This window comes from Trachemys scripta, chromosome 9 (genome assembly GCF_013100865.1).
Source record: "Trachemys scripta elegans isolate TJP31775 chromosome 9, CAS_Tse_1.0, whole genome shotgun sequence".
In the NCBI taxonomy this organism is placed as follows: Eukaryota; Metazoa; Chordata; order Testudines; family Emydidae; genus Trachemys; species Trachemys scripta.
Genome location: NC_048306.1, coordinates 104,063,909 through 104,078,340, shown reverse-complemented (window position 1 = coordinate 104,078,340; position 14,432 = coordinate 104,063,909).

Genomic DNA, 14,432 nt, shown 5'->3' with positions numbered 1-14,432 from the left:
AGATATATTCATGGAGGATTGGTCCATCAATGGCTATTAGCCAGGATGGACAGGCATGGTGTCCTTAGCCTCTGTTTGCCAGAAGCTGGGAATGGGCGACGGGGATGGATCCTGTTCTGTTAATTCCCTCTGGGGCACCTGGCATTGGCCACTGTCGGACTACAGGATACTGGGCTAGATCGACCTTTGGTCTGACCCAGTATGGCTGTTTTTATGTTCTTATGTTCTAAATGGCTTCCTGACACAGGGGGTAAGAGCATGTCACTCCCTGTCTGTTGACGTAAAATATGGCTGCTGTGTTGTCCATAAGGACTTGCACAACCTTGCCTTCAATCTGGGGTGAAAACACCTGGCATGCTAGGTGGACTGCTCTGAGCCCTCTGACATTTGTATGCAAGGAAAGCGCCTCCTGGGTCCACCTTGAGTCCTTAGTTGCTCAAGTGAGCCCCCCAGCCTCGATCAGATGCATCCGAGATTAGGGATACTGAAGGTTGAGGACTGACTAAGGGAATGCCTAAGCCTACTGACCAGGGGTCCCTCCATCAATCTAGAGAGGCAAGATCGGTAAGCACCAAGTCCAAATGACAACGGCTTGGTGAGTATGCCGACACCAGCCATGGCTGAAGGGGTCTGAGGCACAGTCTCATGTTCGGCACCTGTATGTGCATGTGGCCATATGACCCAACAGTCTGAGGGAGAAATAGGCTGTCATGACGGAGTGGGCCTCGACCTTTGATATCAGGGATGACATTGCCTGGAAGCAAGCCACTGGAAGGAAGGCTCTGGCCTATGAGGAATCGAGCATGGCATCAATAAACTCTATCCTCTGAACTGGGATAAGCATTGGCTTCTGCTCATTTATTAGCAAGCCCTGTGCTCAGAAGGTAGCTTGGACCAGGTGGATGCTGGCTCTCACCTGGGCCTTGGATCGGCCCTCGATCAGGTCAGTTGTCGAGATAAGAGTAGACTTGTACCCCTCGCCTTCTGAGGAAGGTCGCCACTATTGACATGCATTTCATGAATACCAGAGGGGCTGATGACAGGTTGAAAGGGAGGACGGTGAATTGGTAGTGGGTCTGGTTCACAATGAACCCGAGAAACCGTCTGTGGCCCCAAAAAATGAAAATGTGAAAATAGGAGTCTTAAGTTGAGGGTGGCGTACCAGTCTACTGGATCCAGGAAAGTGATAAAGGAGGCCAGGGAGACCATGTGGCACTTCAGTTTCTTGAGATAACTGTTGAGGAAATGCATGTCTAGGATGGGTCTGAGACCCCCTTTGGCCTTCAAGGATTAGGAAATAATGGGAGTAAAAACCTTTCCCCCTCAAGCTCTGAGGTACTTTCTCCATAGTTTTATTATTAAGTTTGCAGATGATACCAAACTGGGAAGGATTGCAACTGCTTTGGAGGATAGCGTCATAATTCAAAATGATCTGGACAAACTGGAGAAACGGTCTGAGGTAAACAGGATGAAGTTTAACAAAGACAAATGCAAAGTGCTTCACTTAGGAAGGAACAATCAGTTTCACACATACAGAATGGGAAGAGACTGTCTAGGAAGGAGTATGGCAGAAAGGAATCTAGGGGTTATAGTGGACCACAAGCTAAATATGAGTCAACAGTGTGATGCTGTTGCAAAAAAGCAAACTTGATTCTGGGATGCATTAACAGGTGCGTTGTGAGCAAGACATGAGAAGTCATTCTTCCGCTCTACTCTGCGCTGGTTAGGCCTCAACTGGAATATTGTGTCCAGTTTTGGGCACCGCATTTCAAGAAAGATGTGGAGAAATTGGAAAGGGTCCAGAGAAGAGCAACAAGAATGATTAAAGGTCTTGAGAACATGACCTATGAAGGAAGGCTGAAAGAATTGGGTTTGTTTAGTTTGGAAAAGAGAAGACTGAGAGGGGACATGATAGCAGTTTTCAGGTATCTAAAAGGGTGTCATAAGGAGGAGGGAGAAAACTTGTTCACCTTAGCCTCTAAGGATAGAGCAAGAAGCAATGGGCTTAAACTGCAGCAAGGGAGGTTTAGGTTTGACATTAGGAAAAAGTTCCTGTCAGGTTGGTTAAACATTGGAATAAATTGCCTAGGGAGGTTGTGGAATCTCCATCTCTGGAGATATTTAAGAGTAGGTTAGATAAATGTCTATCAGGGATGGTCTAGACAGTATTTGGTCCTGCCATGAGGGCAGGGGACTGGACTTAATGACCTCTCGAGGTCCCTTCCAGTCCTAGAATCTATGAATAGCCCATACCCGGAGGAGGGCTTGCACCTCCTGGGCCAAAAAAGTTGCTCGTGAGAAGGGTCCCTGAAGACGGATGGAGAAGGAGGGTGGGAGGGAGGGATAGAAATAAACTGGAGAGTGTAATCTTCTGCCACCATTCTCAGGACCTAGCGGTTTGAGGTGAGGAGGGATCACATGGGCTGAAGTGTGACAGACTATTTGAAAACCAAAGCAGGGCAGGATCCAGAACAGGAAAAGTTCATCAAAAGCCCCATCAAAAGTTCTGCTTGGAGCCTCCCGAATATCTGTGAGGGCTTGGTAGCGAGTCTGAAGCAGGTGGGGGTGGATGTTTGCATTTATAACCCGTTCACTTCTTAAACAGGTCCTGGTGTTGCGCCGGAGCCAGGAAGAGGACCAGTTGTTGAGGCATGAAGTGTTTCCTCTGGGGCAAATATACTCGGTGACTTGAGAGTGGCTCTGAAATCCTTCAGGCCATGACGCTTCTGATCTGTTTCATAGAATCATAGAAATATAGAATATTAGGGTTTGAAGAGACCTCAGAAGGTCATCTAGTCCAATCCACTGTTCAAAGCAGCACCAACGCCAACTAAATCATCCCAGCCAGGGCTTTGTCAAGCCTGGCCGTAAAAACCTCTAAGGATGGAGATTCCACCACCTCCCTAGGTAACCCATTCCAGTGCTTCACCACCCTCCTAGTGAAATAGCATTTCCTAATATCCAACCTAGACCTCCCCCACTGCAACTTGAGACCATTGCTTCTTATCTTGTCATCTGCCACCACTGAGAACAGCCTATCTCCATCCTCTTTGGAACCCCCCTTCAAGTAGTTGAAGGCTGCTATCAAATCTCCCTCACTCTTCTCTTCATCAGACTAAATAACCCCAGTTCCCTCAGCCTCTCCTCATAAATCATGTGCCCCAGCCCCCTAATCATTTTTGTTGCCCTCTGCTGGACTCTCTCCAATTTGTCCACATCTCTTCTGTAGTGCGGGGAACAAAACTGGATGCAATAGTCCAGGTGTGGCCTCATCAGTGCCAAATAGAGGGGAATAATCACTTCCCTCGATCTGCTGGCAATGCTCCTACTAATACAGCCCAATATGCCATTGGCCTTCTTGGCAACGAGGGCACACTGCTGACTCATATCTAGCTTGTCGTCCCCTATAATCCCCAGGTCCTTTTCTGCAGAACTGCTGCTTAGCCAGTCTGTCCCCAGCCTGTAGCCGTGCATGGGATTCTTCCTTCCTAAGTGCAGGACTCTCCACTTGTCCTTGTTGAACCTCATCGGATTTCCTTTGGCCCAATCCTCCAATTTGTCTAGGTCCCTATCCCTGCCCTCCAGGGTATATGCCTCTTCCCCTAGCTTAGTGTCATCTGAGAACTTGCTGAGGGTGCAATTCATCCCATCATCCAGATCATTAATAAAGATGTTCAAAAAAACCAGCCCCAGGTCCGACCCCGGGGCACTCCACTGATACTGGCTGCCGACTAGACATCGAGCCGTTGATCACTACCTGTTGAGCCCAACAATCTAGCCAGCTTTCTATCCATCTTATAGTCCATTCATCCAATCCATACTTCTTTAGCTTGCTGGCAAGAATATTGTGGGAGACCGAATCAAAAGCTTTGCTAAAGTCAAGATATATCACATCCACCACTTCCCCATCTCCACAGAGCCAGTTATCTCATCATAGAAGGCAATCAGGTTGGTCAGGCATGACTTGCCCTTGGTGAATCCAGGTTGACTGTTCCTGATCACCTTCCTCTCCACCAAGTGCTTCAAAATGGATTCCTTGAGGACCTGCTCCATGATTTTTCCAGGGATTGAAGTGAGGCTGACTGGTCTGTAGTTCCCCAGGTTCTCTTTTCCCCCTTTTTAAAATACGGGCACTATATTTGCCTTTTTCCAATCATCTGGGACCTCCCCCAATTGCCACGAATTTTCAAAAATAATGGCCAGTGGCTCTGCAATCACATCAGCCAACTCCCTCAGCATGCTTGGATGCATTATCTGGACCCATGGACTTGTGCATGTCCAGCTTTTCTAAATAGTCCTTAACCTGTTCTTTCACCACTGAGTTGCTGCTCACCTGCTCCCCATACTGTGTTGCCCAGGGCAGCAGTCTGGGAGCTGACCTTGTCTGTGAAGACCGAGGCAAAAAAGGCATTGAGTACTTCAGCTTTTTCCATATCATCTGTCACTATGTTGCCTCCCCCATTCAGTAAGGGTCCCACACTCTCCTTGACCACTTTCTTGTTGCTAACATACCTGTAGAAACCCTTCTTGTTACTCTTCACATGCCTTGCTAGCTGCAACTCCAATTGTGCCTTGGCCTTCCTGATTACACCCCTGCATGCCCTACAGGGACGGCACCAGCCGTTCCAAGCATGTGCTTGGGGCGGCACTTTTCAAGAGGCGGCACTCCGGCCCTTTGGGGACAGCACTTTTCAAGGCGCGGCACTGCTTTTTTTCTTTTTTTGCCTTCGGTGGTGGCATTTTTTTTTTTGCTTCGGGGGCGCCATTCGCCCCCCCCCCCTTTTTTTTTTTTTTTTTTTACTCGGGGCAGCAAAAAACCTGGAGCCGGCCCTGATGCTCTAGCAATATTTTTATACTCCTCCCTAGTCATCTGTCCAAATTTCCACTTCTTGTAACAGGTTTCAGAGTAGCAACCGTGTTAGTCTGTATCCGCAAAAAGAACAGGAGTACTTGTGGCACATTTGTTAGTCTCTAAGGCCTGGTCTACACTACGAGTTTAGGTCGACTTTAGCAGTGTTAAATCGAATTAAGCCTGGACACGTTCACACGACGAAGCCCCTTCTTTCGACTTAAGGGGCCCTTTAAACCGGTTTCTTTACTCCACCTCCGATGAGGGGATTAGCGATAAAATCGGCCTTAGTGGGTCAGAATTGGTGTAGTGAGGACGGAATTCGACGTTATTGGCCTCTGGGAGCTATCCCACAGTGCTTCATTGTGACTGCTCTGGACAGCACTCTCAAATCAGATGCACTGACCAGGTAGACAGGAAAAGCCCCGCGAACGTTTGAATTTCATTTCCTGTTTGCCCAGCGTGGAGAGCACAGGTGACCACGCAGAGCTCATCAGCATAGGTAACCGTGATGGAGTCCCAGGATCGCAAAAGAGCTCCAACATGGACCGAACAGGAGGTACGGGATCTGCTCGCCATATGGGGAGATGAATCAGTGCTAGCTGAACTCCGTAGCAGTAAACGAAATGGCAAAATATTAGAAAAGGTCTCCAAGGCCATGAAGGACAGAGGCCATAACAGGGACGCACAGCAGTGCCGCGTGAAAATTAAGGAGCTAAGGCAAGCCTACCACAAAGCCAGAGAGGCAAATGGAAGGTCTGGGGCACAGCCGCAAACATGCCGCTTCTACGCGGAGCTGCATGCCATGCTAGGGGGTGCAGCCACCACTACCCCAACCGTGTGCTATGACTCCGTCACTGGAGAAACACACAGGGAAGAGGGTTCGGGGTACGAGGAAGAGGAGGATGAAGATAATGTAGATAGCTCAAAGCAGCAAGGAAGCGGAGAAACCGGTTTTCCCAACAGCCAGGATATGTTTATCACCCTGGACCTGGAACCAGTAACCCCCGAACTCACCCAAGGCGTGCTCCCAGACCCCGAGGGCACACCAGGGACCTCTGGTGAGTGTACATTTGTAAATATTACACATGGTTTAAAAGCAAGCCTGTTTAATGATTAATGATTAATTTGCCCTGGCAATCGCGGCCAGTACAGCTACTGGAAAAGTCTGTTAACGTGTATGGGGATGGAGCAGAAATCCTCCAGGGACATCTCCAGAAAGCTCTCCTTCATGTACTCCCAAAGCCTTTGCAAAAGGTTTCTGGGGAGGGCTGCCTTATCCCGTCCGCCATGGTAGGACACTTTACCACGCCAGGCCAGTAGCACGTAGTCTGGAATCATTGCATAACAAAGCATGGCAGTGTATGGTCCCGGTGTTTGCTGGCATGCAGACAACATCCATTCCTTATCGCTCTTTGTTATCCTCAGGAGAGTGATATCATTCACGGTCACCTGGTTGAAATGGGGTGATTTTATTAAGGGGACATTCAGAGGTGCCCATTCCTGCTCGGCTGAACAGAAATGTTCCCCGCTGTTAGCCATGCGGTGGGGGGGAGGGGTGAAGTGATCATCCCCAATAATTGGGGGGGGAAGGGGGGTTAGTTGGGTTTGTGCTGCATGTTAACCCGGGAACTGCAGCCCCTCCTTTTACATTGCAAACCCATTTTAAATGGCCAACCCAATGGGTGCTTGGTATGGGAAATGAGGGCGCTACTGTTTGAAACCATTCCCACATGTTAAGAAGGTTAAAAAAGCCAAAAGACTGTGGCTTACCATGGCTGCCTGCAAGCCGAAATCTGTTGCCTGGCACTGCATGAGTGATCTTTCACACCAAACCGGCAGGCCCTCAATATAAGAGGAAAAATGCGACCTTGTAACGAAAGCACATGTGCTGTGTAATGTGAACAGCAAAATTTAACGTGAAAGAGTGTACCCATTGTTCTCTGAAATGTGTCTTTTTTAACCACCTCTCCCTTCTCCTCCACCAGCTGCAAATGTTTCTCCTTCACAGAGGCTAGTGAAGATTAGGAGAAAACGGCGGACTCGGGATGATATGTTCACGGAGCTCCAGATGTCCTCCCACGCTGAAAGAGCACAGCAGAATGCGTGGAGGCAGTCAATGTCAGACTACAGACAAGCACAGTATGAACGAGAGGAGAGGTGGCAGGCTGAATCGCGGAATGAACAGAGCAAGTGGTGGGCTGAAGATGATAGGTGGCATCAGCTTGCAGACAGAAGGCAAGAGTCAATGCTCCGGCTGCTGGAGCATCAAACTGATATGCTCCAGTGTATGGTTGAGCTGCAGGAAAGGCAGCAGGAGCAGAGACCGCCACTACAGCCCCTGTGTAACCAACAGCCCTCCTCCCCAAGTTCCATAGCCTCCTCACCCAGACGCCCAAGAACACGGTGGGGGGGCCTCCGGCCACCCAGTCACTCCACCCCAGATGATTGCCCGAGCATCAGAAGGCTGGCCTTCAATAAGAGTTAAAGTTTTAAACTGCAGTGTATCCTTTTCCTTCCCTCCTCCCCCACCCATCCTGGGCTACCTTGGCAATTATCCCCCTAGTTGTGTGATGAATTAATAAAGAATGCATGAATGTGAAGTAACAATGACTTTATTGCCTCTGCAAGCAGTGCTCGAAGGGGGAGGGGAGAGTGGGGTGGTTGGTTTACAGGGAAGTACAGTGAACCGGGTGGGGGGGGTGGGGCGGAGGGTTCATCAAGGAGAAACAAACAGAAGTTTCACACCGTAGCCTGGCCAGTCACAAAACTCGTTTTCAAAGCTTCTCTGATGCGCACCGCGCCCTGCTGAACTCTTCTAACCGCCCTGGTGTCTGGCTGCGCGTAATCAGCGGCCAGGCAATGTGCCTCAACCTCCCACCCCGCCATAAATGTCTCCCCCTTACTCTCACAGATATTGTGGAACGCACAGCAAGCAGCAATAACAATGGGGATATTCTTTTTGCTGAGGTCTGAGCGAGTCAGTAAGCTGCGCCAGCGTGCTTTTAAATGTCCAAATGCACATTCCACCATCATTTGGCACTTGCTCAGCCTGTAGTTGAACAGGTCCTGACTACTGTCCAGGCTGCCTGTGTACGGCTTCATGAGCCATGGCATTAAGGGGTAGGCTGGCTCCCCAAGGATAACTATAGGCATTTCAACAACCCCAACGGTTATTTTCTGGCCCGGGAAGAAAGTCCCTAGCTGCAGCTTTCGAAACAGACCAGAGTGCCTGAAGACGCGAGCATCATGTACCTTTCCCGGCCATCCCATGTTGATGTTGGTGAAACGTCCCTTGTGATCCACCAGGGCTTGCAGCAGCATTGCAGTTTATATACTCGATGGCTTGGTGCTCCGGTGCCAAGATAGGGATATGGGTTCCATCTATCGCTCCACCACAGTTTGGGAATCCCATTGCAGCAAAGCCATCCACTATGGCCTGCACGTTTCCCAGAGTCACTACACTTGATATCACCAGGTCTTTCATTGCCCTGGCAACTTGGATCACAGTAGCCCCCACAATAGATTTGCCCACTCCAAATTGATTCCCGACTGACCGGTAGCTGTCTGGCATTGCAAGCTTCCACAGGGCTATCGCCACTCGCTTCTCAACTGTGAGGGCTGCTCTCATACTGGTATTCTGGCGCTTCAAGGCAGGGGAAAGCAAGTCACAAAGTTCCATGAAAGTGCCCTTACGCATGCGAAAGTTTCGCAGCCATTGGGAATCGTCCCACACCTGCAGCACGATGCGGTCCCACCAGTCTGTGCTTGTTTCCCGGGCCCAGAATCGGCGTTCCATGGCAGGAACCTGCCCCAGTAACACCATGATTTGCACATTGCTGGGGCCTGTACTTTGTGAGAGGTCTATGTCCATGTCAATTTCCTCATCACTCTCGTCACCGCGCTGCAATCGCCTCCTTGGCTGGTCCTGGTTTTGCTTTGGCATGTCCTGGCTCTGCATATCCTCCAGGACAATGTGCGTGGTGTTCATAGTGCTCATAATTGCCGCGGTGATCTGAGCGGGTTCCATGATCCCAGTGCTATGGTGTCTGGTCTGAAAAAAGGCACGAAACTAGTATCTGACGGAGGGAGGGAGGGAAGGAGGAAGGGGCGAGTGACGACATTGCGTACAGGTACAGGGAATTAAAATGAACAAAGGTGGCTGTGCATCAGGGAGAAACACAAACAACTGTCACACAGAATGGCCCCCCACAAAGATTGAACTCAAAACCCTGGGTTTAGCAGGCCGTTGATTTCATGGGGGGAGGGGGAAGCAAATGAATACAGAACAAATCTATTTTTTACATCTTAAGCTGGCTGACGACGGTGCAGCATGACTGATAGCCCTCGGCATCTTCTGGGTGCTTGGCAGAAAATACTGGGTGCTTGGCAGAAAATAGCATGCTGCAACTGATAGCCATCATTGTCGAGACTGCCCAGGTGCCCATGATTGACAGCCACTGCAGTACGACGACGACGGATACCAGTCGTAATATACCATCTTCTACCAAAAGGCAAGGGGCTGCTGCTGTGTGCAATGCAGCCCCACGTCTGCCAGCCCCATGTCTGCCAGCACCCAGATCGCCGATGAAGGCTACCAGTCATACTGCACCGTCTACTGCCAAAAGGCAATTAGCTGCTGCTGTGTAGCAATGCAGTACCACGTCTGCCGGCACCCAGAGGACATATGGTGACGGTGAGCTGAGCTGAGTGGACTCCATGCTTGGCGTGGTATGTTGTCTGCACAGGTAACCCAGGTAAAAAGGTGCGAATCGATTGTCTGCCGTTGCTCTGATGGAGGGGGAGGTGCCTGACGACATGTACCCAGAACCCCCTGCGACACTGTTTTGCATCGTTCAGGCATTGGGATCTCAACCCAGAATTCCAATGGGCGGCGGAGACTGCGGGAACTGTGGGATAGCTACCCATAGTGCAACGCTCCGGAAGTCAACACTAGCCTCGGTACTGTGGACGCGGTCCACCGACTTCATGCACTTAGAGCATTTTATGTGGGGACACACACAATCGGCTGTATACAACCGATTTCTATAAAACCGGCTTCTATAAATTCGATCTAATTTCGTAGTGTAGACATACCCTAAGGTGCCACAAGTACTCCTGTTCTTTTCACTTCTTGTAAGCTTTCTTTATGAGTTTAAGCTCACCGAAGAATTCACTGTCAAACCAAACTGGTCGCCTGCCATATTTGCTATTCTTTCTGCACATCAGGATGGTTCGTTCCTGCGCCCTCAATAAGGCTTCTTTAAAATACAGCCAGCTCTCCTGGACTCCTTGCCCCCTCATATTAGCCTCCCAAGGGATCCTGCCCATCAGTTCCCTAAGGGAGTCTAAGTCTGCTTTTCTGAAGTCCAGGGTCCGTATTTTGCTACTCTCCTTTCTTCCTTTTGTGAGGATCCTGAACTCAACCATCTCATGGTCACTGCTGCCTAGGTTGCCACCCACTTCTACTTCCCCTACCAATTCTTCCCTGTTTCTAAGTAGCAGGTCAAGAGGAACATGGCCCTTAGTCCGTTCCTCCAGCACTTGTACCAGGAAGTTGTCCCCAACACTCTCCAAAAAGTTCTTGGATTGTCTGTGCATTGCTGTATTGCTCTCCCAACAGATGTCAGGGTGACTGAAGTCCCACATTAGAACCTGTGATCTGGAAACTTCAGTTAGTTGTCCGAAGAAAGCCTCATCTACCTCATTCTTCTGATCCAGTGGCCTGTAGCACATGCCCATCACAACATCACCCTTGTTGCTCTCGCCTCTAAACTTAACCCAAAGACTCTCAACAGGCTTTTCTCCAGGTTCAAACTGGTGCTCTAAGCAATCATACCCCTCTCTTACAATACAATGAAACTCCTCAGAGAAGAGTGAAGTGTCTTCAAACAGAAGGTCCCGGATGGATTGTTGGACCTGTTGGTAGACTAAAGACTGGAGCCACAAGCATCTGTGCATGACCACTGCAGAAGCCATGGATCTAGCTGCCGAACCTGCTGCACCCAGGGTGGCCTGCAGAGAGGCCCTTGGCCACAGACTTCCATTCCTTCACCACAGCAGAGAACTGGTGCCCTTATAGAATAAATCTTTTTACCAAAAAGGTCTACTGTCTTTGCATCCTTTGCTTTGAGGGTTGCCCCTTGCTGTCCCTCTCACTGGCCACCGCGACCATCAGAGACCCCAGAGGGAGGTGGGAGTACAAGTACTCAAAGCCTGAGACAGGAACTTTTAGCCCTTTTTGCGGTGGGAGGCAAGAAGGATGAGGTTTGCCACAAGGCTTTAACCGGTCCCATAATGGCCTCATGGGGAGAGAGGGCCACTCTTTGACTACCTCCACTTCCAGCCCAAGGTTCGAGGTCACTCTTAACAGCTCCTGGTGAGTTGCGAATTCATCATGAGGGGGTGGGGAGGATACATGCGCCCTAGAAACTGCCTCATCCAGGGAGGAAGAAGAGGCCTGCACTGGCAGGGGATCCTCTTCCTCTCCTTCTGCACTGACTGGATCCTGTAAATCTAGGTCTTGAGGCTTAGTACCAGGCTCAGTACTGGAGTCCAGGTCGGGTGACAGTCAAAGGGACAGGGTGCTCTTCTTTCTAAGATTATGGAATATGAGTATCTGGAACGGGGCCCTTGCATAGGGGGAAACCCCCATGGGTTCCAAAAAAGCCATTGCATCTGTATAAACCATTGCCCACTGTGCCAAGTACACGGCAGTAGCTCTGTGACCAGGTCCATCAATTGGTAGGCTGCCCAGTGGGGAACTGGCAGCGGTTCCTCAAGTGGGAATATGACTCCACTTTCGAGTCCGACGACAAGCCTTCTTCCGGGAACCATGAAGGGGTGGTACCCGTCAGTGCCAGAGAATGGTGCTGAGATGCGAAGACCGGCGTCGGGGCATGCAGGGAGGGTTTCCCTTTAGCCGGTACCGAACGGGAGCCCGGGGCCACATGCTCCCTGGTACCAATACTGCTGACTCTTATACTGCTGGCTGCATCAAAAGCACCAGCAGGACCCTGCCCATAACGAATGCCTTTGGAGTAGACAGTACTATAATCCCATTGGTGTCGCATTGCCCCTCTGGTGCCAAGGGACCAGACTCAAAGGAACCTGCTTATGAGGCTGAGGTGATGGTTTAACACTCAGAGCGGATGCAGAGGAGTGGCCAGACTCTGATCACACTCCCCTGGGCTCCCTGTGCTAGACTCTCTTCAGAGTTGGGGAACATCCCTTCTCGGTCAGCTGCTTCTTATGATTTTTCTTTGGCACCAGTGAAGGAGAATTGTGCCGAGAGTCTCTCATGGTGGGAAGACCACCATGTCCGGTCCTCCCTATCCTCCTTTGTACAGGGCTTGAAATCCTGACAGATCTGGCAGCAGTCCCTGATATGAGGCACTTAAGACAACAGGAGTGCAAGACACTCTCAGGCATGGGCTTGCTGCAGGAGGCACAGGGCTTGAGACCCAGGGACCAAGGCATGCCCAGCACTGGGAGTGGACAAAACTCTGCTAACAGTGCGAGAAGCGCCAACTAATCTACGACAGTCCAAACTGAGAAATTAAAGAACTGTGATAGGGAAACAAGGGAAAAGACTAAACTAAGACCACTTAGTAAGGCTTTGTCTACACTGGCACTTTCATCGCTAAAACTTTTATCACTCAGGGGTATGAACAACAAAAGTTTTAGTGGCAAAAAGTGCCGGTGTAGAAGCATTTTGTTGGTGGGAGCCGCGCTCCTGGTGACGAAGCTACGGCCCCTCAGAAGTTAGGGCTACCATACGTCCGGATTTCCCCGGACATGTCCGGCTTTTCGCTCTTTAAATAGTTGTCCGGGGGGGATTTCTAAAAATCTAAAAATGTCCGGGATTTCCCCCCAGTCGGCTATTTAAAGAGCGAAAAGTGGCTGACAGGGCGGCCGAGCGCTGCTCGCATTGGGGCCTCGGCTGCCAAAGCCCCTTCCCGGCTCCCCCCATCCCCTGCAGCCTTAGCAAGCTGCCCGGCAGCGCTGGGCGGCGGGGCTGTGTGCCTGTGAGGGAACGCGGCGGCGGGGCTGGCAGCGGCGGCCAGAGCCCCTCCCCCGTTTCCCCCCCTCTTCTACAGCCTTTGCATGCCGCCCAGCAGCACAGGAGGGCGGGGCTGTGCACCTGTGAGGGAACACGGTGGCGGGGCTGGCGGCGGCGGCCAGAGCCCCTCCCCCCCTCCTCCACAGCCTTTGCACGCCGCCCGACAGCGCTCGGGGGGGGGGGGCAGACACCTGCTCTAAGCCGAGCGGCACGGTAAGAGGGCTGGGGAGTTGGAGAAGGGGGGCAGTCAGGGGGGCAGGGGTGTGGAGAGGGGTCGAGGCAGGCAGGGAGCAGAGGGGGTTGGATGGGTCAGGAGTTCTGGGGGTCCTGTCAGGGGGCGGGGAGCAGTTGGATAGGGCATGGGAGTCCTGGGGGTCTGTCTGGGGGCAGGGGTGTGAATATGGGGTGGGGGTATGAATAAGGGTCGGGGCAGGCAGGGGACAGGTAGGATCCTAGGGGGGCAGTTAGAGTGGGGGGTTCTCAGGAGGGGGCAGTCAGGGGACAAGAAGCAGGGAGGCTTAGATAGGGGGTGGGGTCCTAGGGGGCAGTTAGTGGCAGGGGTCCCAGGAGGGGGCAGTCAGGGGACAAGGAGCGGGAGGGGTTGGGGGTTCTGGGGGGGGGGGCAGTCAGGGGGTGGGAAGTGGGAGGGAGTGGATGGGGCGGGACAGGGCTAGAGCAGGGCTCCCCCCCCATCCTCTTTTTTGATTGTGGAAATATGGTAACCCTACAGAAGTAGTTTTATTTTGTTGCTGGGAGAGCTCTCTCCCAGCGATAGCGGCCATACAGTGCATCATACAACGGGGAGGTTGCAGCAGCACAGCCGCACTGTTGTAAGATGTGCAGTGTAGACATAGCCTAAGAGTTAGCCAAAGCAAGAGGAGCTGTTCCAACAACTGTCAAGGGTGGTAAGAAGGAACTGAGATAGTGCGAAGCCAGCTGGGCCCCTTATAAGCACATGGCACCAAAGGGCGCTAGAGCTCACCCACTGGATACCACTGAGGGAAAAATTCGCTGGTGACTGTGCATGCAGCGCATGCGCATCTAACGTGGAATGGACATGAGCAAGCACTCAAAGAAGAGGCCTGAACAACTGAGAGGGAAAGGGATTAGATCCTAGCTGTTTAAAACAATTAACACCTGACAAACAAATGGGAGAAAAGCTCCACTAAATTGAATTAAACACCCCTATCCTTTCAAATGAAAGTGAAGAGACCTCCATTTCTAGTTCTTCCATCTTGCCAAAACTCCTCCACTATTTAGAAATAGTTGGGACTATTTAGAAAAACTGGACGAGCACAAGTCCATGGGGCCGGATGCGCTGCATCTGAGGGTGCTAAAGGAGTTGGCAGATGTGATTGCAGAGCCATTGGCCATTATCTTTGAAAACTCATGGCGATCGGGGAGGTCCCGGATGACTGGAAAAAGGCTAATGTAGTGCCCATCTTTAAAAAAGGGAAGGAGGAGGATCCGGGGAACTACAGGCCAGTCAGCCTCACCTCAGTCCCTGGAAAAATCATGGAG